Source organism: Solanum pennellii, chromosome 5 (assembly GCF_001406875.1).
Source record: "Solanum pennellii chromosome 5, SPENNV200".
Lineage (NCBI taxonomy): Eukaryota > Viridiplantae > Streptophyta > Magnoliopsida > Solanales > Solanaceae > Solanum > Solanum pennellii.
In genome coordinates this window covers 51268062-51294111 of record NC_028641.1, presented here as the reverse complement: position 1 = coordinate 51294111, position 26050 = coordinate 51268062, and positions in this window count along the sequence as shown.

Here is a 26050-nt window from a genome sequence, read left to right as displayed (position 1 = left end):
GGGCCAGACCCCCTAAGGAGGAATCTCAGATGAAAGACTACTTCATCCGTGCCCAGGAACCACAATACTATGACCGAATGATGCTGGTGGCTGAAAAGAGTTTCGCTGAAATCATCAAACAAGGCAAAGAATTGAAGAAGGCATAAAGAATGGGACTATCATCAACTTGGAGGCTTTACAAGCAACCAACAAGGCTCTGCAATCTGGTGGAATGACAGAAAATCGAAAGAAAATAGGTTCTGTAATGATGGCTCATGGAACAAAGACCCCTTTGAGGCACAAGACAACAAAACCCACCACCATCCCCATACCCTCAACATCCCTCAGCTCCACCCTTATATCTCCCCAACCAATGCCAATATATTACCAAAACACTCCCCCTCAATATTTTCATGCCTCATATCCTGTCTATAATTTTCAACCAACACACTTCCAAACTCCACCACCCACTCAGACACCAAATTACCGAAACAGACCTCCCTATGAAAGAAGACCTACAAAAAATTATACCCCTTTGGCTGAACCCATAACACAACTTTATGAAAGACTGAAACAGGCTGGGTACGTCTCCCCAATTCCTGCATTACCTGTGGATGTTCGCGCAAAATGGTACGACCCAACAAGGTCTGCGCCTACCATTCTTGGATGAAGGGTCACACCACCGAAGTTTGCAGAGCCCTCAAGGATAAGGTTCAAATGTTGATTGATACAAAAACCATCCAACTCAAGGATCCTACACCGAATGTTGCGAATAATCCTCTTCCTAACCATCAAGTCAACATGGTGGAAGCTGGTGATGTCTGGGATTGGGAAGAATCGATCTGGACCTCTAAATAGAAGAAGCCATGTCTAACACCGCCCAAGCACCGATAATAGTGTAAGGACTCGCCCCATTTGAAGTAGAAGTTGCCACACCCAGACCACCGTTCACTGTCTATAGGGCAGTTTCCCCAATACAATGTGATACACATGTTGTACCTTGGGATTACAACAAAAGAGAAACGAAAGTAGAAGAGACAGATGTTGCAACAGGGGTCACCAGATCTGGAAGAATTTACACTTCTGAAAATTTGGTTCATGGAAGCTCTGTCAAATCCAAAGCACCAGTCGTAGAGCTTGAATATCAGGGTATTTAGAAAAAGGTTCAAGCTAAAGAATACTCTGTCATTGAGCAGCTGAGTAAAACCCCATCCCAAATATCAATTCTGGCGTTACTGCAATCTTCACTCATCGGAATGCCCTTCTGAAGATCCTTGGTGAAGCTTATGTCCCATCTAACATCACTCATGGAGCGGTAGCCCAAATGGTGGGACAGGTCTTTGAGCCTTACAAAATATCTTTTCACAAAAATGAGCTGCCACTCGAAGCAATAACCCACAATAAAGCTCTGTACATTTCGGTTCAGTATTAGTGATAAGGTGATAAACAAAGCATTAGTTGATGTAGGCTCAGGTTTAAACATTTGTCCTCTGAGCACACTGACTAGGCTGGGCGTGGATAGTGCAAACATTCAGACATGGAAGATGAATGTGAGGGCATTTGACGACTCTTAGAGAGGCACTATTGGGGAGATAACCTTGGACATGCTCATTGGTCCTGTCACTTTCCCCATAGCTTTCCAAATCTTGGACATCCCTTCATCATATAACTTATTGTTAGGTCGTCCATGGATTCATATGGCTGGAGTGGTCCCATCTACTCTTCACCAATGCTTGAAGTTTGAATGGGATTACGAAGAGGTTGTAGTCCATGGAGAAAAAGGGTATCCTGTATACACGATTGAAGGAAGAAAGCATATGGATGGTGAAATGTACCATATAGTGGAGCTTGTTGGTAATATTGAGGTGTAACCTTGGTTCAGCCAAAAAATCATACATATGATGAACTGTTCGGTTTCGAGCTTGGGAAAGGTTTGGGGGTTGAATTGGAAGGGATAGTCAAACCTATACAACCTATTCGACATTCCACCACTTTTGGCTTGGGATATACGTACACTACCGAAGAATGGCTCGATTGGCAACCACCTAGAGATGGGGTCTACTATTTATTGAAGAAACCCATACCGCCGTTGCATCAATCATTTCGATCAGCAGGTTTCAAGGGAGGCATTATTGATGAGATCTCAGACGACTTGAAGGGGTTGTCGCTAACCAAAGAAAAGGGGAAAGTTTGCAACGTCGTGATCAACGAGGAGGAGAAAGGGGGCCCTAGTGGAAGCAAAGATAAGCGTAAGCAACTGGACCTCGACTCCATCCAGACCTCGTCGAGCATCTGGCAAAATCCACTATAAATATGTTGAATCTGAGACTATGGCATACAGTGAGACTGCTCAACTTAACATTAATGACTTAGAAAAAGTCGAAGACAATGAGGTTCTCGAGGAGTTAATCAAAAGGGTTGAGGAATTCGAGGAAAAACCCAATCCAAACTTGGTAGAGACAGAGGTGGTGAATTTGGGAAATGCAGAGGTGATACAAGAAACCCGAGCAAGTATCCATATGACAAAAGAAGACAAGAAAGAGTATACCGAGTTTCAAATAGATAATAAGGATATTTTTGCATGGTCCTATGCAGACATTACAGGGCTAAGTACTTCAATCGTAGCCCATCGACTGCCCACTGATCCAGCATGTCTTCCGGTAATACAAAAGCTGAGAAAATACAAGCTCGAGATGAGTAAAAAAATCAAAGAAGAAGTATCAAAGCAATTAGATGTTGGGATCCCCCAAGTGACAGAATACCCAACTTGTCTTGCAAATGTTGTTCCGGTGCCCAAGAAAGACGGCAAGTTCAGAGTTTGTGTGGATTAACGGGGTCTCAATAAAGCTAGCCCTAAAGATAAATTTCCATTACCAAACATACACATACTGATTGACAATTGTGCTAAGCATGAAACTCAGTCATTTGCCGGCTATCATCAAATTGAGATGCAGAAAGACGACGCTGAGAAAACTGCCTTCATCATGCCGTGGGGCGTCTATAACTGAACGGTGATGCCTTTTGGATTAAAGAACGTTGGGGCTACGTACATGAGGGCAATGAATACTTTGTTTCATGACATGATCAATAAGTAAATTGAAGTTTATGTGGATGATGTCATCATCAAATCAAAGGAAAGTTCAAATCATCTTGAGGACTTACAGAAATTCTTTGCCAGGCTACACAAGTACAATCTGAAACTGAATCCAGCGAAATGTGTCTTTAGTGTGCCTGCTGGAAAGCTTTTAGGTTTCATTGTCAGTCATCGAGGTATAAAATTGGACCCATCAAAGATCAAAGCCATTCGTGACCTTCCCCCGCCAAAGAGCAAGAAGGAGGTAATGAGTTTCTTAGGGCGACTTAACTACATTAGTCGTTTCATAGCTCAGTCTTCTGTCATCTGTGAACCTATCTTCAAGTTGTTAAAAAGGATGCTGCGCTGAAATGGACAAGCGAATGTCAACAGGCATTTGACAAGATCAAAGATTATCTATCCAATCCTCGTGTGTTGGTTCTACCAGAGTCAGGTAGACCATTACTTGTATATTTCAGTATTGGATAATGCTTTCAGTTGCATCTTGGGATAACACGATGAAACAGGGAGGAAGGAACAGGCAATATATTACATGATCAAGAAGTTCACATCGTGCGAAGCCCGATACTCTCTATTAGAGCACACCTGTTGTGCTCTAACATGGGTTGCCCAAAATTTACGTCATTACCTCTCATCGCATACTACTTATTTGATTTCAAGGATGGATCCTTTGAAGTATATCTTTCAAAAGCCCATGCCCACAGGTAAACTGGAAAAATGGCAGATATTGTTGAGCAAGTTCGACATAGTGTATGTCACACAAAAAGCAGTGAAAGCACAGGCATTAGCATACCACATGGCAGAGAATCCCGTGGACGATGATTACAGGCCGTTGAAAACCTACTACCCAGATGAAGAGGTGGCCTTTCTGGGAGAGGACATTTCTGAAGAATATGATGGATGGAGAATGTTCTTTGATGGATCTAAAAATCTGAACGGATCTGGCATCGGGGCTGTATTGATCTCACCCACCGGGCAACATTATCCAGTATCAACAAAACTCAAATTCCTTTGCTCAAATAATATGTCCGAATACGAAAGCTTACATACTAGGCCTCCGACGGGCGATTGACTTGGATGTCCAGGAAATGCTAATAATAGGGGATTCAGACCTATTGATCCATCCATCAGGTTCGAGGTGATTGGGCAACGAAAATCGAAAGTTGTTACCTTATTTGGAGTGCGTGCATAGGCTATATAAAAGTTTTGTCAAAACAGAATTCAGACATGTACCAAGGGTCCAAAATGAATTCGCAGACGCCTTAGCCACTCTGTCTTCTATGATTCGACACCCTTATAACAATTACATCGATCCTATTCACATTTACATACATGAACAACCAGCTTATCGTTTCCATGTTGAGGAAGAGCCTGGTGGAAAGCCATGGTACGATGACATTAGAGGATATTTGAACAGTGGTGAATACACAGAAGATGCAACAAATGTACAAAAGCGTACAATTCGAAGGTTAGGAACCCAATTCTTTAAGTGTGGAAATCCTCTATAGGAGAACTCTAGATTTGGGGCTGCTAAGATGCGTCAAAGCAGGAGAGGCTCGCAGGCTGGTCGAAGAGATACATGCAGGCACCTGTGGCCCTCACATGAATGGTTTTACATTAGCAAAGAAGATTCTGAGATCAGGATATTACAGGCTAACTATGGAGACAGACTGCATTCGCTACGTCCAGAAATGTCGTCAATGTCAGACTCATGCAGATATGATTCGAGTACCCCCCAACGAACTCCATGTCACTACTTCACCTTTGACGTTCGCAGCATGGGGCATGGATGTCATTGGTCCAATCGAGCCAACAGAATCCAACGGGCACAGATTCATTCTTGTCACAATTGACTATTTCACCAAGTGGGTTGAGGCCACCTCCCATAAATCAGTAACAAAGAAAGTTGTGGATGACTTTGTCAAAAATAACATTATTTGTAGCTTTGGAATTCCTGAGTCAATCATCACCGACAACGGCACCAACCTAAACAGTGACCTAATGAGATCAATGTGTGAGAAGTTCAAGATCAGTCATCGAAACTCCATAGCATACATGCCATAGATGAACGGGGCTGTTGAGGCAGCAAACAAAAACATCAAAAGGATATTGCGCAAGATGATCGATAACCACAAACACTGGCAGGAAAAGCTAACTTTCGCATTGCTGGGGTATCGTACCACAATCAGAACTTCACAGGGGCCACACCTTACTTCTTAGTATACGGCACTGAAGCTGTGATACCTTCCCTAAGGATCATCCAAGAAGCAAAGTTCAGTGACACTGACTGGATACAAGGTCGGGCAGAGAATTTGGCATTAATAGATGGAAGAAGAATTAATGCCATTTGTCAAGGTCAGCTCTATAAGAATAGAATGGCCAGAGCTTTCAACAAGAAGGTTAAACATAGACATTTCTCACCTGGGCAACTAGTTTTTATGTGGATTTTCCCAAATCAATACGAAGAAAAGGGTAAATTTTCACCAAACTGGCAAGGTCCGTACATAGTCTCTCGAGTATTCACAGGTGGGGCCCTCATACTTGCAGAAATGGATGGAGAAGTTTGGCCAAAACCTATCAATTCAGATTCTGTGATAAAATATTACATCTAGATATTTATTCATGCCCTCTTGTAATTTGGAACTACGTCAGACCTGATTCCCGTTTAAGAGGGGATACGTAGGCGCTCCTATGGGGTTCGGTCTTATCATAAATAAAACTTTCATTTTCCCCTTCTATTGATAACTGGGGCAGAATTTTTGAGAGGATATCAAAAATTCCATCAAGATTTCTCCTTGCACATCTCCATACTGGGGCAGAATTTCTGAGTAAACTCAAAATTCTATCAAAAGCATTTCTTCTCAACAACTGGGATAGAATTTTGAGAGGATCTCAAAATTGCTGAAAATCAAGACTGGGTAGAAGTTTTTAAGAGAATCTCGAAAAATTCAACAATCGAGCTACAACTACAACAGATCAGAGTAACAGAAGTTTTACACTGGGGCAGAAATTTTGAGAGGATCTCAAAATTTTCGACAACACAGTAAAAAACGTTCTATCAGACACCAAAAGAGCATGTTGTGCCAAATCATTGATACAGATCAACCTCCCCCTTTAAACTAACTATTTTTCTTTGAATGTAAAAATACAGGTACATACACAAAGGCAATTTCAACAATCAACATACCACTTTTGAGCCCGACAAATGACACTCGACCCTTCCAATAAGGCGGACTCCCAAGCTACTATACGCCCTCAAGCAACTGCTGTGCTAGCAAATTACATTCTATCCGATATTGCACCATTTGTACCTACGCCTGAGATTGCATTATGCTCGAGGAAACGCATCATTGCATGTGCTCGATACTGCATGTGCCAGAAGAAATGCATCATTGCATATGCTCGATACTGCATGTGCCCGATATTACATTGTGCCCGAAGAAATGCATCATTGCATTGTGCCCGAAGAAATGCATCATTGCTTGTGCTCGATAATTTATTTTCCCGAAGAAATGCATCATTGCATTGTGCCCGATAATGCATGTTCCTGAAGAAATGCATCATTGCATTGTGCCCGAAGAAATGCATCGTTGCATTGTGCCCGAGACTGCATTGCGCCCAAAATTTGCATAAGCCCAAGCTTGCATCACGCTCGAAGTTTGCATGTTCCCGAATTAAATCAAGTCATAAGTATCAGCAGATGCCAAAAACAGATTCACTCTCTTTACTCATTACTTATATTCCAAAGGCGTCATCCTCCAAAGGCATCATCTTTCATGGCCTTCGGACTTCATGTCATGGCCTGAGGAATTTTTATGCTTACCATGTCCCTAAGGTATCATAGTCTAAAGGCATCATCCTCATGGCCTGCGCACATCATATCATGGCCTAAGGGTTTAATTTTTGTCTATCATGATCCGAAGGTGTCATAGTCTAAAGGCGTCATTTTCATGGCCTGCAGACAACATTTTCATGACCTAAGGATACATTTTGCGTATCATGGCCCTAGACATCATAGCCTAAGACATCATTTCATGGTCTTAAGGCAAACATTCATGGTCAACATGGGAATTGCATCATGTTTACATTTACCGCTTATTTTGGTATATATTTTCTAATTACTCTATTTAAGTTATATTACAAGTTACAGATGTGCAGATTACAGACAAAAGCACCTTCTGAACGGCTGTTCACTTGCTTACAAATAAAGGCTCCGACAAATTCTTGGCTACTCGCACTATCGTTTTGCTACTCATCCATCGTTCAGGCTACGATGAAGATATCTTCGGATTCAACTCGCCACTGTAACCTACTATCTCTTCATCAAGGCTCGTCCGCCTTACAATGCGACATCTAGGCTCGTCCGCCTTAAAATACGACATTAGACTCGTCCACCTTATAATGCAACGTCTAGGCTCGTCTGACTTACAAAGAAACATTTAGGCTCATCCTCCTTATAGGATATTTAGGCTCATCCGCCTCAAACTGACATTAAGGATCGTCCGCCTTAAAATAATACATTTAGGCTCGTCTGCCTTAAAAGGACATTTAGGCTTGTCCGCCTCATAGGACATTTTTTTGTTCGTCCGCTTTATAAGATATTCAGGCCGTCTGCCTTAAAACGACACTTAGGCTCGTCCGCCTTAAAATGACGTTTAGACTCTCCTTACAGCCAGACATTTTCCTTATATTATTAAATCACCATACTGTGATATCTATTGGAGGTTGACTTTAACCTTCGGAGATGGGTTGCATTTCTTCAACAAGTTAAGCCAAAGTCTATGAGGGCATCTCAAAGCAGATACGCTTCTTATCACCTCTTGTCATTTTATTTAGAACTCATATTTTATCATTATTGGTCATACTTTATCTATTTATAAGCTAATATTTTATTTAGAATTTGCAGATATGATCGATTGCCCCTTGATTACAGTTATCATGCTATCATCTATCACAACAAAGACCCTACCAATTCTTTCCTACTCATACTCCGAACCTTGCTCAAAGGCTGATAACCTCATTCTATCATACTCTTCCTGCTTCTCTTTCATGCTCTTTTAGCCACTCTATCTCTCTCTTCTCGCTGTGCCAATCTTATCCATTCAAGCCGATATCGTGCCTTTAAAATACCTTAGCGCTCTTTCAATCTTTAAGAGTTTCATTTGCTCTTGAATCTAGAACTGCACACGACCTGATTCTCGTATAACCAGAGATATGTAGGCGGCTTAATACCAAAGTCTCGGTCGTACCCTTTTTCAACTCTACATCGTTTCAATTGATCCAACTGATATCTCTCGTCGGTCGGACAAAATCGGCTACTAAGTCAACGTTGGTTGCCTGCCAATTCATTCTTCATTCTCAATCAACCAAGGGGCAGCTGTTGACACCCAATTTTGACCGACCTTATTTTTTTAGGAATACTATTCGATTAAATACGTATTTAAAGTTTAAAGTTTTAGTCAATTTTTCTCAAAAATTATATATTTTAGTATCGTTTACTTTATAAAACTATCGTAAATATTATTATAATAGTTTAAAATTATAATTGAATTTCAAATGTTTTAAAATTTAAATGATTTTCAATTATATAAGAATAATTTAATATATGTAGTATTTAATTAAATAATAATTCCTACACTTTCCTTAAAACTATTTAAATTCTAGCCTATTCTATTATAATTTCTTTCAATTCTAGCTACTGCAACTAAATTTTATTTCAATCATAGCCCCTCTTTCATTTCAATTCTAGCCAATTTAATTGCATTTTTAGCCATTCCATACCTTGTCCCATCTAATATTAAGACTTCATCTCATCCATCCATCTTTACAAAAAATCCTAGATCGAATCCTAACCCTCCATCTCTATCTAATCTAACGGTTGTGATTAAATCCCTGTTCTCTTTCTTCAACACCAAAAGACCCCAAAACCTAAAACATTTTTTCATCTCCTTCTCTTCCTCCCCTCTCTCCAGCCGCCACCCCATTCTTCTCCCTCTTCAGTCGTCCCTCTCCCCCTTCTCCGACAACCAGGCGCCACTACCCCCTTCTTCCTCTTTCTCTCCTCTTCTCCCGCCTTCTTCTCCTCCCTTATCTCCCTTTCCATCTTCTTCCCTTCTTTCTCCCTTCTCTCTCCCTGCCTGAACCCCCTCTCTCCGCCTCCCTCTTCTCTTCTCCCTCTTCTCTTCTCTCTCCGCCTCCCTCTTCTCCTCTCCCTCTCGCTCCTTCTATCCTCCCTGTTTCCCCCTCTGTCTTCCCCTTCTTCTTCATCTTTTCTTGTCTTCTTCTTTTTGCAGAGACAGCAGAACCAACACTAGCCGCGAAACAGCAGCTCCGGCGGAGGAGCAACCACGAGGACAACAATCTGGCAAGGTGCAGAAGCAGCCAGCAGCCCTGCGCAGCAGCAACAACGAACCAGCAAGGCCTTCGCGCCTTCATCACCGTCAAAGTTCGATGACGGATCTGTTGAGATCCATCTCAGTAAGTTTAAATTTAAATGTTGTTAAGCTTTTTACATCTTAGTTATCATAAGATGAATATTTCTTGAATATGAGTCTGGTTCGATCTTGCTGTAATTGCTTTGCTTAAATATTGTTCGTTAATTGCGTGTAATCAGTTGTTAAAAGCGTGTGATTAAGGAATCATTCACTCTTAAGATTCAAATAGAAGAAATCCTATGTTTATATTGTAGATTTGCTCTGTTTGAGTTAAAATATATCCGTAAAGACTGTTAATATCGTATCCTTATGTAATTTGGAATAAAATTTATTATGTGTGTTTATTGAATTTTTTTTAGTCATCTAATTCGTTTTACACCCGTTAATGAAGTTTGTCACTATCTTATTCATGGTATTTTTATTTTCATATTTGGGAATAAAATACAAAAATATATCAATAGTCAAATTAGTTCTTCAAGTTGGCTCTCCTTTATTCAAAGGAAAATAATATTACTCTCCTTAATTTTATTGTTAGTCGTTTATATTTGACAATAAGATTTGTAATATAATATTGACTCCTTTGAAATAAAGAAAAATAATAGTAATTGATATATTTTTTCTTATTTGTAAATTTATTGATTCACTTACTTGCTTATTTATGGTAGAATAATATTTTGTGATTTTGGCTTCTGTTTATTTAAGGAAAATATATCCTACTCTTCCTAATTTATTCTTATTTATTTATATTTTGTAGATTAATAATAATTTAATATTATTTTGGTGCTTCTTTATTATAGGTAAAATAATATTGTCTTCCTAACTTTATTATTACTTACATATTTTGGTAATGAGTATTTTAAATATTTTTATGATTTTGGCTCCTCTTTATTTAAAGAAATATATATTACACTATCTTAATTTATTCTTACTTTTTTATATTTGGTAATGAAATATTTTAATACTTTCTGATTTGGTGCTCTTTTATAATAAGGAAAATAGAATATTAATTGATTCTTTAAAAACTATTTGTTTACTTTATTTGTTCCCCCCTCTTATACTATATAAGAGACCCCCTTTGCATTCTTTTAAGACAGTCACATCTTTCATAACAAGTTCTCGCATTCATTCTCTCTCAACACAAGAATTAGACTTCTTAACTCTCTCTTTGCTCTCTTGCTACTCTTGAACGAAATTAGTTTCCGGTAACTTTCAAGTGCTACTTTGCTACTTTACTTTTGTTTGAGTAAAGGTTGGATCAACTTGTTTCCATTGCTACCATTCCTAATCTGCTTAACCGGTTAGTATTCTTAATTAGCATTTACATTATATATTTTTATTCGTACATTTGTATAAGCTAATTGTTCTATTCCTTTTGTTATGTATAAGTTGTTAAATAATTGCATATGTGTCTCATCTAGTCTAAATTAAATTTGATTACTCGTGTAGTTATGTGATTGCTTTGACAGGTTTCAAACTTGAAGTTCAAGTTGAAGAATAGAGATCATTTGTCTAATTCATATTTGAATATATTTCTTATGTATTTATTTAACTTTTTTTGTAATATTCGTATAACACTCAAGCTCTCATATATGATATAAGATTTGGTGGATTGGCTATAAGGGGAGGGGGATATATATACATTTTAATTGTTTTCTTTGCTTATTATGTTTTTTACTATGTGATTGATATAAATTTTCCATCTATTACTAATGTCATTAGAATAGGCAACATATTGGAATCACCCAAATAGTCTATTTAAAATCAATTATTTGTTTGCCTTGTTTAATTAGTTTGAACCAATGGGAGCTTGTAACATTAATAAAGTTAGTAACCTAGAACTTAGCTTTATATGTTAATAATTTTTTAGCATGCTAATGAACTTAACAAGAGAAAGCGAACCTTGAAAAAGTATCGATGTCATGATTGTTAATGTAAACCTTACTGATTTTCATATGTTCACCTAGAAATCATGTTTATAGGTTTGTAAATAAATTTTTAACATACCCGCTCCAATAAAATTTATTGTGCATATTTTTGCCCCCTCTTAAATTAGCTAATATTATTAATTAGTAATCTTATTTGTCCTCTTGAAGATTTCGCACTTATGATGCAATATGTTGTTTTCTTAAAATAATAATCATAATAAAAAATAAAATCATTTCATGTATTTAACAAATTGCTTGGCTTTTGAATATATTTCATAGTAAGACCTTTGTATTTAATAAATTTACTACATTAATTTTCTACTAGTTTTTCTTTCTTACAAAGTTTTGCAACAAGATTTTCTTAAAAGTCATTATTTAATCCTCCTTTAAAACTTTGGATTGATTATGACATTGTTTATTTTTGAAAATAAATTATAAGCACAATCTCCTAACCTATCGTTAGTGGGAAAGTCAAAGGAACTACGAGGTCTAGTTCCGATTTTTAAATTAAACCGACACGTCCCCGGAAGTACCACCTACCCATTTTTAAAGGAATTATGTGTATTTATATGTAAATATTCATGTGCCTATATGCAAACTGAATCTTTTAAATCATTTTCAAAAATATATACTATTGTTATTTTTCTAAGACCGGTCTCAAATCAAAATTGTTTCTATGGTGGAGGAGCGCGATTAACAATATCGTGGCATCACCCCTATAAAGAAACAAACATTTTTTAAAAAATAAAATTTCTATGCAAAATTTGCTCAATTTTTTAAAAAAACTATACTTTCGCACATATTAATTGCTTAATGTTTGCAATTTTTGTTTATCACATAGATCGTATGCTCAAATAATAACTAATTGAAGTAATCTTAATTGTTTAATAATTTATTTGGGTAGCTTACAATAAAAAAAATAATAAAAAAATTTATTGGCTTATCTATTTGTCTATTTTTGTCTCCTCGCTTATCATTATCTAATTGATTAGTATTTGTTGTTATTGTTATTTGTATCACCCTCTAGCATGCTTAATATTAATTGAAATAATAACATATGCTATTTGTTCGATTTGTTTATAACATAGTCTCGTATGTTAAATAAAAAAAATAAATTTGATGGTTTATTTATTGTTATTACCTAGCCTTGCATATCTAAATTAATAAAAATAATAATAAAATAGTCTTAATTGTTTTATATTTGTTATCACTTAGAAAGCTTAAATAAATTAATAAATGAAGTGACCTATTTTCTACTTGTAACCCCCACCTAGATTGCATGAGATACGGCCGGGACCCATATTTGTGGACCTCGAGGAATCCTAACACCTTCCCCTCGAGGTAATTTGAACCCTTACCCTGATCTCTGGCTCGTTGACCTTAGCTAGACTTAGTTAGGTTAGATAGGTGCCCTAACGCGCCTTAATTCGTTAGGTGGCAACTCCAAACTCAAAATCCCAAAAGAGTTGTTAGGTCATGCACAAAACCCATTTTTGTGAAAAATGGGGCGCGACAACTATTTAAGAGTTGCTCAATTACGAGGATTACTTTATTAAGTACCCATGGTTCCAACAACCCTAGTTGTGGATTTAGTTGCCCATGCTAGCAAGATCACAATTCATAGTTTTGAATTAAGAAATCATGAACTTACTCAATAATAATAAGAAACCCAAATATTCAACTTGAAATTACAAGAAAATCCTTCAAACAATATCTGAAAATTGATTCATTGCCCAAGTTTGCAAACAACAATCTCCAATACACAAAATAGAATAATAGTAATAGTAACTATCCCCAAAGTCGAGGTTTCCCTATATATAGAAAACATAGTCCTAAATAAAAAGGAATTAAAATAAGGAAAGTTTGATCAGTTGACGCGACTTCAATCTACAGACCAACTGATAGATCATCGATCAATCGACGGTCCGTAGACTCCTTCCGTCAGTCAGTACTTAGAATTATATTTGCTCCACTAGATAGCACCCTCTCTGAATCAAGCGACGAACCAATTGTACGGTCCATCAATCCATCTACGGGCAGTCGATGATCCTCCATAGCTCCATACTAAGAATTTTCAAAGGTACTGGACCCTTCTCTTAACCAATCGACGGTTCACAGTACGGTCCATCGATAAATCAATGGACCTTTATTTCCTTTCGTGGTTCCACACTTAGTAAGATTTCCCTGGTCTTCTCCCAAAGCCTGAGCTGCTAATCTACGGTCACCAACTACGGTCCATGGATCAAATGATGGACCGTCAATGGTCTTCGTAGTCCTATTCTGCACTTTTTCGGTTGTTTTCTTATCATACCGCCTGAATATCTTTCTTGAAAAACATCTTTCCTGCAAAACAAAACACAAAACTTATAAAAATCACTACAAAAAGGTTTTATACGCACAACTCTTAAGTGAAATACATTAGAAATACTGTGAAATCACAACACATCACTATCCTACTCCAATCTAACTTATCTTTGCATCCTTGTCTACTAATCTCAACACACTATCATAATAGACCTACTATCATGGAAAACATCGCTACATACCTACCAAGCTAACAAAGGAAGGATACAATAGTCCTAACCTAACCACCATGCAACCAATCATGTAGATGCAATCTAATCCATAGGGGAGCATGAATCCTCAACACTAATCTACCATGAGATACTATCTCAAGCTATTACATAAAATACCCCTTGCATACAAATCGATCTAACATTAGGAGAGTATAGTCCTTTCCCCTAAAGCTGACATGAAATAGTTTGGGCTAACCAAATCAAGTTGACATGATCAAGCATCTTTACAACACAAGACCAAGCTGAACATAGGATAGCTAGCTTCCTCCATACAAAGCTAAACTGAGGTTCATCACCTCAAGCTACCGTGAATGTTTCAACTCAATCCTCCTTCAAATTTACTATCCCAAGCTACCCTAAAGACATACAATCTCATGCTATCATGAGATCCATCATCTCAAGCTTCCATGAGATCTACCATATCAAGATATCACACCTTGGCCTTTTCTGACAAAGTCTATTACACAAGAAGTGACCATACAATCCATCTTCAATCTTTTCTAGTCTAACATGCTTTGATTTATTTTAGGTTATAGGTCACACTAGATCCATCTATATGAGAGAACTTGCTTCCCTTATCGTCTTCATGTCTAAGTGTAAAAGAGAAATAAAACATCATTACAATCTCTTCATAATGACTTTACCCCAAAATCCCTAGCATCAATGGCATACAAGCCCATAATCGATTACTTCCTTCAATTAATCATGATCCATGTTCAATTCCAAGTTAATTTATTTAATTAGAACATTAGAATGTAAGTCTAGGCATACAGGATCAAATTGGTTAAATTCCAAATTTAACATATCAAGATCATACTAGATTAATTAGGCCTAGTTCAATTCATATCTAGGTGATTCAATCATAATCAATTAGCGTACAATATTATTGATTTAAGAAGATCAACTTAGAACCTTCATCTTGACTTTAATGGACTAAAATCACCATGATAACCTTCAACATCCATTACAAAAATTCACCATTAAAACCTCATGAAAACATCACATAATTATAATATGAACATAATTGAATTCTACCCGCTAGATTGGGATCACAATCAAACATAATGACGATGCAATCACAACCCTTCCTAGATTGGGGTCTTTTTGATTCACAATTGAGGGATAACTAGGGGACTTCATGAATGGAAGAATCCATGGATGAATAATCTTCACATACCTTAGGTTAGATCCTTAAACCCAACTACAGTCCTTGGTGAAATTCGTCCTAAAATCATCCCCCCAATTTCTCCTCTTCTTATTCTATGATGTTCTTGAGAGATTTTTGGAGAGGGAGAGGTTTCGATTTGGAGTCTAGAGTATAAATGGCTCTTTTATTGTTTAAATGGTCATAAAATGCCTATAACAACATAAAATAACCGTCCATGCATTTATTTGTACGTGGGGTGATGGCATCATGTAGCAGGCAGATTGTAGTTCCAAATGATATGCCCTGCAGTCGACAGACCACCGATGGAATGAAGAAATCGTCCAGCAGGTCAATCGTTCGTGACTTAGAGTCACATTTTGGGGTCTCAAATCCCACGTCTATGTGTGGAGTGACGCAGCCAATATACGGGTTGTCAATTGCTTTCCATCAAATGACACTGCTAAGGCAGTGTACTATCTTCTGTTGGGGTCCTCCTCAAGGACCCTTAGGGTGATCCTTGGGGAGTCGTGTACGTACATTTCAACCCTAAAGACGTCCTTCCAGGTGTTAGCAACCTCACTTATGAATTTTAATTACAACACCACGTAAAAGATGCTAAGGCACGCTAGAATACATAAGCACGTCTCAAGGCTAACTTTCGAACATCTAGGATGTTTGACCTCCAAACATTTCCAAACTCTTCGAACTAACTTATAATGCATTAATTAACCATTTTAAGACCTTATAAGCTCATGACACACATGCTAGACTCTATTGGACCTTATTCATTTTGGGGTCCTTACAACATCCCACACTTGGGAAACATTCGTCCTCGAATGACACCTTCTTAAAGACAAACTTTAGACTAACATCCCATCATACTTGCATTATAACTAAATGGAGATACCCAAACCAAGGAAACAATTAAATTCCAAGCTAGTTATAGATACACATAACCTTATAAAATTTTAAGAAAAGGACTCCTTATCCCTCACTTTTGAATAAGCCACACATGTTTTTCTAAAATTAATTCATCATAATTAGGAAAAATCATAACCAACAAGGCAAATCAAAATAATAGGAAATTCAGGAAATTTTCATAAATCTTTAAAGAAACACATACCGGAAAGGGACATAAGGACATCATCGGGATCACCCTTGGATCGGAGAACATAGAACCTATTCTTACCTTGAGGACTATCTTCCACTTTATCGGAAGCAACTTGCTTGCCTTCCCTCACATTAGCCTTTGTCTTAGGGTAATCTTTCATTATGTGTATACTCTCACAACACCCATTACAACAATCTCTAGCGGCCAAGCACCTACCCTCATGTTTCTTACTACACCTAGGACAAGAAGGTCGGACATACTCACTATTCTTCCCTTGAGGTCTAGGGTTAGACAACCTCTAATCCTCATACCTAGAACCTTGTCCAGAAAACTTTTGTCAATTCATAGAAGGAACATGTCCATCGGACCCATAATTTTCCATCCTACTCCCCGTTCTCTCCTGCTTATGTTTGGATTCATTTGTTTAGCAAACACCATTAGTCAGGAGATATCGATATCATCTACAAGCATTGTGATACAACACTCTTCTTCCACTTGTTCAGAAACCCCCGTCATGAACCTATTAATCAAGTTTCTAGGGTTTGCTACCAAGCTTGGAGCATACTTTTACAAAAGAGTAAACTTCAAGGCATATTCATTAAAACTCAAATTGCCTTGCTTGAGGCTTATGAATTCCTCCAACTTAGCATCCCTCAACTCCCTAGGAAATAATCTATCAAGGAAAGCCGACTTAAAAGTCTCCCACTCTATGGGACCAGCCCTTACCGGCCTAGAATCTCTCCATTGCTCATACCAAACTTGAGATACATCTTTAAATTGGTAAGAGGCTAGGTTCAATTTCTCCCTATAAGTCAATCCCATAATAGCAAGAGTCTTACAAACCTTATTATGAAACCATTAGGATCCTCTTCCACCTTGGAGACACTAAATTCAAGAGTGTTCATCCTCAAGAACTCCCTAATCCTATAGGTAATCATTCCCCATATAGGGTATTGCACCACATCCCTATTGTATTGGGCCGTCAAGGCTTGATCATACATATTCATAGAAGCCCTGAAATCCTCTAGAGTAACATTCCCTACTTAAGGAGCATTAGGAACTTGAGGCAGGTCTTGATTTCCTTGGGGAGGAACCTCTTGATCCTCATTTCCATTTCCTTCCCTTCTAGCACTATCCCTAATATTAGACATATCCTAGACAAAATCAATAGGCAAACTTTATAAAAAGGTCTTACTCAAGCCACATTCTATGGCACGACTTGAAGAATAAAGAAGTGAAACTTTTCTAAGCATCCCATAACCTCCTACTCATAGATGTGTCCCGACTCACACCAATGAATAAGACTCTACTAGATGTGGTTTTGAAACATCCTAAGACCATTTCATAACCTTATGCTTTGATACCAAGTTTGTCAAAATGCAAAGTACACCTTAGAAGATAGTGCGTCCTTCAAGTCGCCACACGACGTACTTGACCTCTCGGAGGTCTTGCACAAACCCTTAGACATCATTCATTGCATACATATGAATAATAGCAAGGAATTTACAACTTTCTCTTTAAAAAATATAATGTGTAATCATTTCATAAAACTTCTAACATATGTATCAAAACCCCTATATGACAACATGAGTACAAAGGTCTTGGGTCACAGCCCATAAAAGTCTATACGTAGAAAGGAACATGAAAGACAACATAGTGGTGGTGTCCTCGGATGCCGTGAGGACTCACCAATCTTCACTCCTTAGAAAAAATATGTGTTAGTACGAAATGTACCAAGTATTAAAACTATCATACCAAGCATAAGATATCTCAAAGGGTTAGTCAACAATAGACGTAATCATAAGAGATAAAGGCATAAGAATAACGTGAATTTCATAAGTATAATAAAGCATCATAAGCATATAACAGTTCAAACTTTAATCATTTGTCCTTCTTACTCAAACGAACTAATTCACTAGCTACCTCCAAGTATACTTGTGCAAGGCTAAGGTAGTATCACATACTACTACCAAAGCTAAGTACCTCTCTTTGGTAATTCTTGCTCATAATCAACTCCCATAATTAAAACTTAGGTTCATCATAATATATGAGCACTATGCTCCTAGGCCACCTCAAAGCACATTTGCGCAATGCATGTGAAACATCCCATTTACCTCACACACTAAGCATATCGTGAAGTCACCCTATTACTTTCAATTAATTTTAGGAGTCTTTAGTAGACCTACTTTATATTGACAAGGAACTATCATATTGAGTATGTCATGGAAGGCAACGATAGCACTATCCCTGTAAAACATCATGTAGGAGTCATGTCAAAGGTAGCTTCAAGTCCTACTTGTGCCATGTATGAATGTAATCTCATACTACCATCCACACTAAGTACTTCTCTAGGCTATCCTACTCCAAGCTTACTTATCTTGCATCCTTGTCTATAAAGATCAACATACTATCATAATAAACCTACTATGATGGAAAACATCTCTTACATACCAACTGTGCTAACAAAGGAAGGATAAAATAGTCCCAACCTAACCAACATGCAACCAATCATGTAGATTCAAGCTAATTCATAGGGGAGCACGAATACTCAACCCTAAGCGACCATGAGATACTATCGCTATTACATGAAATGCACCTTGCATGCAAATCGAGCTAACATTAGGAGAGTATAGGTCTTTCCCCTAAAGTCGACATGAAATGGTTTGGCCTAACCAAATCAAGCTGACATGATGAAGCATCATTACAACATAAGACCAAGATGAACATGAGAGATCTTGCTTCCTCCATCCCAAGATGACATGAGGTTCATCACCTCAAGCTACCGTCAATATTTTAACTCAGTACTCCTTGAGATTTACTATCCCAAGCTACCCTTGAGACCTACCATCTCAAGCTATCATGACATCCACCATCTCAAGCTTCCATGAGATCTAACATCTCAATCTATCACACTTTGGTCTTGTCTCACCAAGTCTATTACATAAGAAACGACCATACAATCCATCTTCAAGCCATTGTAGTCTAACATGCTTTGATTCATTTTAGGTTCTTAGGTCAACCTAGAAACCATTAATGTGAGAGAACTTGCTTCCCTGATCATGTTCATGTCTGATTATAAAAGAGAAAGAAAACATCATCACAATCTCTTCATAATGACTTGACCCCCAAAGCCCTAGCATAAATATCACACAAGCCTATGATTGATTACTACATTCAATTCATCAAGATCCATGTTCAATTAGAAGGTAATCATTCAATTAAATCATTAGAAAGTAAGTTTAGGAATACATGATCACATAGGTTCAATTCAAACTTTACAAGTCAAGATCATTATATATTAATTGGGCCTAGTTCAATTCATATCAAGGTGATTCAGTCACGATCAATTATCATACAATACAATTGAATTAAGAATATCAACTTAGAACCTTAATTTTGCCTTTAAAGGCCGAAAATCACCATGATCACCTACAACATCAATTACTACAATTCCATGAAAACCTCATGAAAACTTCCCATAATAATCATATGAACATAATTGAATTCTACCCACTAGATTGGGATAACATTCAAACTTTACCCACAATGCAATCAAAACTCTTCAAAGATTAGGGTCTTTTGGATTCGTAATTGAGGGTTAATTAGGGGACGCCATGAATGGAAGAATCTATAGATGAATAAGCTTCACATACCTTAGTTTAAAGCCTTTATCCCAACTTGAATCCTTGGTGAAATTTGTTTTAAGAGCCCCAATTTGTCTTCTTCTTCAATGGTATTTTTTAGAGAGTTTTGGAGAGGGTGGGATTTTGATTTGGAGTCTAGAGTCTTAATGACTCTTTTATTGTTTAAATAGTCATAAAATACCTAAAACCACCCAAAATTACTGCCCATGCATTTATTTGGACGTGGGGTGAATTTTCCATTTCACCGTTAAGTTGGCAGCGTGCATCAGGTAGATTGCAGGTCCAAACGACGCCCTACAGTTGGCGGACTGTCGATGGAACGACGACACCATCCACCATGTCCGCTGTTTGTGACAGAGAGTCATATTTTGGGGGCTCGAATCCCATGTCTAATTGTGGAGTGACATTTCCGATGGGCCGTCGGCTCGAGCACGGGGCGTCGATTGTTTGTCGTCAAATGACACTACCAAGGCAGTGTACTACCTTCTTTTGGGATCTCCTCAATGACCCTTTGGGTGGTCTTTGGGGAGTCGTGCCCATATGTTTCAACCTTAAATACGTCTGTCTAGGTCTTAGGAACAACCCTTATGAATTTGAACTCCAAACACCACGTAAAGCATGCCAAGACACGCTAGAACACACTAGCACGTCACAAGGCTAACTTTTGAACGTCTTGGACGTTTGACCTAAAACCTCTTTCAAACTCTTCAAACTAACTTTTAATGCATTAATTCACCATTTTAAGATCATATAAGCTCATGACACATATATTAGGCTCTATTTGGACCTAATTCAAGACACAATCTTAAAATCTTTGATTAACTTTGAAACTGAAGTCTTAAAATAACTTAAAACGTTGGTCAAAAACTTTTGAAACTTTATAAACTTATCTTTGACTTGCTCCTTAACTTCTAGACTTGACTGTTAACTTTAATTGAATTTAAGTATAGATTTAGGGTTCATTATTTTATGTTTATGGCTGATTTCATGATGTTCAACTTGGAGAGTTCATACTTGAATATGTTATAGTCCCATGATTATAAATATAAACTCCAATGTGTTAGAAACTTATTACTCAATACTAGAACTTAAAGATGCTACTCCTCTCAAAGGTATTTAACTGATGGAGTTCATGCGGAAGTTACGAGCATGAACAACTCGACTCGAAGGTCTAAATAACTACATGGAACTCATGTATAAATATCTTCTTATTCCCTTACTTACTTCCTCAAAAAATAGTTCAAATCATAGTTGATCTCAAAGGATTCACGATTGAACTCAAAGTCTTTCTTGAACTCTACTCTTTAGATCTCTCTTGAATGTGAATTATTAATTCAATAGTTTTGTTCATGACATGAAGGATATCGTGGTGATAAAGTACACTCATGAATATATTCTTCTAACTCTCATACAAACTTTATCGAGTCTTGAAATAAATTATTAGAAATTGTAGAACACAACTCAAAAGAACTCAAAGAGACTTTCTAAATGTGATCGGAAGGACTCTCAAGACTTAACTCTTAACTTTACCTTGAATTTGAATTATGAATTCAAGGTTATAATCATGTTATGAATGATTTCTAGGTGTTATAAAGTATTTTAGAGTGATTAGAATCAAATGAAGTGGAGATACACTTTAAATGAGCTCAAATGGGTCAACCGAAAAGAAAAGTAGTGTGGGCAAGCGACCCTAGCGCATTACGGGTGCGGGGCACCAGTCCTTAACATCAAAGACTACATATGGGCGCACTATAGTCGCGCTGACCCAGCCCCTTGACCGCATCTTGGGTGCGCCGTGCCAGCCACTCCCCAGGCAAAGTTTCGACGAATTTCACCTCTTATTTTCTGACCCTAATTAACCGATTTCTTTTATCAAGTTTTCCTTAAATTCAATTGCCCAACCTATGTACACACTAATACACTCAAAATAACACTACAAACAATCACTTTCATCTCAAGAAATTATCAAAATCCTAACATGACAAGATTTATAATGAACCTCAAGAACACCTATCAAGAACATAAATCCTTCAACTTTTTGAGGATGAAATTACACTAAAAATAACATATTTTGCATGTGGGTGAACTAAACTAACACTATGGAAGCTTCTTCCTGAAGAACTTGCAGGAAAATCTTTGAACAAGAACCCTAGCCTTAGCTTTTGTTGAATTTCTTGAGCGTATAATCTATTTACTGATTGAGAGGGTTTGATTTGTGAAAACTGAATTTCAATACATTTAAGGTAATTTATATGACCCCATGAGGCTTTTTAGGATAAAAATGCCCCTAAAGATATAAATAAAACTAGTTGGGAGTCGGAATTATTTTTCACCAGGCACTGAGGTCTATATTGGCTCCGCGTCGCGGAGCTGCTGCCAGGTTTACGCGACGTTAGCAAATTCGGCGTAACTCTTTACTCAGAGCTCAGAATTGTGAAAACTCGGATGCGTTGGAAATAGAACTCGAAGGGCTTTAATTTAATATATTAATGGTCTTCTAACTCATTCTGTACTAAGAGTTATGACCAATTGAAGTTGACCCAAAACTTAAGAAAACTTAGGATTAATTTGAATGCTTTTTTTTTCTCTTGAAACTTAAGGTGTTACATCTAGTGTACTTAACACTCAAGAAATTTTAAATTCCTTGCAAAAAATTTCACTTATTAGGAAGAATGATTCAACTCTTTGTTCAAAAGATTTGGTCATTACTTTTAGTTCAGACCTGCAACTTTTTTTTATCATATGCAATTGAGGTATTGGAACCTCATTCTCTTCATCTTTCCATTTCCTTTCACCATTTATGATTTGTGCCTCCTTGATCTCTAACTCGCCAAAGTAGTACTTAGTAAATAGTATGCTTTAAATTCCGATTGGCTAAGTCTCGAAGCGGCTAATACCACTTATCGGAGAGGAAACTCAAACGAAAAATAAAAAACAGACACACTAGTTTACCAAGAATTAACAGAATCTTCTTGTTTATCCCCCTATCCCCAAGTATATTTGATAGATGTTCGAATTATTGGAAATTATACAAAACTATTCCTCATCCACCTATTGGCTCCATAATATGCTTGTTATCCAGCTTTAGATACAAATTTGACCACGTTTTTAATGAATATTAATTTAAATTATTTAATTATTATTTAAAATATTCAATGCTCAATCATTGATTATTTTAATTAATTAATATGTATAATTTATAAACCCCTCATTACTAATTAAAATCGTCCCAATAAGTATAATTTATAAACCCCTCAATACCAATTAAAATCGTCCCAATTAATACACTCAACCCATATTATAATTACCCACCAATTACACGTAGCTCTTTCACCCTTTGTTCTCAACACCTATATATAATCATTGATTAACTACTCAATTATGTGTCTCTTCTCTATATATTATTAGCTATATTAGATTTGACTGATGTTTCTGTTCATTTCCCTCATCAAAGTAAGGCTGACTAAATTGTAAGAATATTACACTTATCGTGCTTTACTTTTTATTGTTCATCCAACAATATAGAGAAAGTATAATGTAGATGGCCATGCTAGAAGATAAATTAGTTAGGTTCCTATTGAATATATAATAGGAAAAATTACATAAATTAGTACATTTTAATAAATAATTACTGATTTTAGCAATACTTTTTATTTATTACAATTTATAACAATACTATGTTAAATCTGCAATATGAATTAAAAGTGAATTGTGTATGCAATATATATGAATTATAATTGTTTTTTGAAATATATTATGTTTGTTTGGTAAAAAATTGACACGTTATATTGTAAGTGTATTAAAATGTGTGATAAATGTATTATCTATCATTAAAACTTGTAATATATATGAATAATAAATTGTTCTTTGTAATATTATTAAACTTGTATTACAAATGAATTAAAAGTGATCAAGTGTAAAAAAGATTTTATTGCTATAAATGGTAAATATTTTTTTATTTTAGTATATTTATGTAAGTTTTACTACAACTTTATACGAAAAAAAGGATATTTTAGAATTAATTTATCATGAATTGATAATCGAATTACAAATATTTCATCTCTTATATTTATAGAAAAACATTCATTAACATTCTTTTTATATCTACTCACTACAAGTATTTGACCATGAAATTTTGAAATCAATTTGATTTGTATTTCAAATTTGGAAAATTGTTAATAAAGCATTCTAAGAAAAACTTTCATTTCCCATATTTGAGATCTATAATTAAATTTCAAATTATATTGAAATTCTATTTCGAATTTAGGAAATAGTTAATAAAGCTTGCTAAGAACACTTGAGAAGAAAAAAATTTAAAATTATTATACACATCAGGAAATGAATAACAATAGAAATGATAAATAATATGATAAATAAAACTATAGGTAATACTATGATCCAACTATGTTCAGGTTTTGTTCTAACCTAAATAAATATTAAAAATTAATAAATACAACGAGATTAATAAAATCAAACATCTCGATGCTAGCGAAGGAATAATCAGTCAAATTCTCCTTCTCCTAAGCAACAATTACAACAGTCTTTGAAGAGCCACTCTTCTTGATAGGAAAAGAAAAATATTGAGAATGTTTGGAATAACACCACCATTAGGAATCATCACATTTGTAAGAAACAGTTCATCATCAAACCTAATAGCTAATTGTATGTGCCTTGGAATGATTTAACTCTTTTTGTCAATCCTCGTTGCAATTCCAGCCAATTCAAGGACCTACAAACATTCACACATATGTAAAATCTAGTTATCAAAAACCCTAAAAAATTGACATTTAAAAAAAAAAGAGAAGCAAATTGAGAAATTCAACTCAGTGCAAGGTACTCAAGCACAAAAACAAGGAACCGCGAATCTCCACACCCACGTTTGGCACTTCCTGACTTTGAACCAAGGATTTTCCCTTTAGTGATGTCCATTGATCTTTTTCACTTCAAAAAGTAAAAAATATTTTACTTTTTGATCAATAGAAACAAGACACAAATGAAGCTACGGGTGGGCATTCGGTAATTCGATTCGGTTCTTTTTTTTCCAGTTTTTTCGGTTTTCGATTCTTCTACGTGTACCGAACACTGATGCCAAATAATTAGGTTCGGTTTAGTTTTTATTATTTCGATTCGGTTTATATTATTTCGGTTTAGTTTTGTTATTTCGATCTTTTTAATCGGCCTTCTTAGTGGGCTTTTTAAAATTTAAAAATTTTACAAATTTTTTTGTTTGATTTTTCAGCTTAATAGGCTAAAATAGTTACATCAAAGAAGTGTCTTTTATTCTTTAATTTTTAATTTTAAATTATAATATTTATTATTTAACATTAATAATTAATATAATATAAATATATATTATAATATAATATATTTTGATAAACCAAAATACCGAATAACACAAAATTACATACCGAAAAACGAATCGAAATATCAAAGAATACAAAAATATATACCGAATCGAAAACCAAAATCGAAATACCAAAAAAATCGATTCGATTCGACATTTAGGTTTTTCGGTGTTTATGCGCAGCCCTAAATGAAGCAGAAAAAGAATTGAACTGTTGTGTGTATGTGAATTTCTAAAGCAACTGATTTTGATATTTATAGCCCACATGAGTTATAAACTAACAAATGAGAAAATAATCACAAGGATTGAACTTGTATGTCCTTGGATGAAAGAGAAAATTCCCATTGCTTGAGACCATGGGCAACAAGAACACCAACCACATCTTTATTAAAAATGAAAAACAACATGCAGGGTTTTTCTTTAATGGGTTTCTGCTTTTTGTATAAACGTGAATATTAAGATAAAATTTTAGAAATAAAGAAATGATGCAACAATTTATAAAAACTAAATAAATAGTAAAACGATGATTAACTGCATTCAGAAATGATAAAAGTATAAACTTTATTCTATACTAAGCATATCATTATTTTAAGGTTTAATTTTTATTCAATTAGAAAATAATTGTTTAATTATATGGGAATATATTTCTTGAGGTACCTTGTCACGACCCAAAACCGAGCCGCGACTGGCACCCACACTTACCCTCCTATGTGAGCGAACCAACCTATCTAAACCCTAACATTTCAATTTAATATCAACAGAAAGTAATGCGGAAGACTTAAACTCATTAATAAAA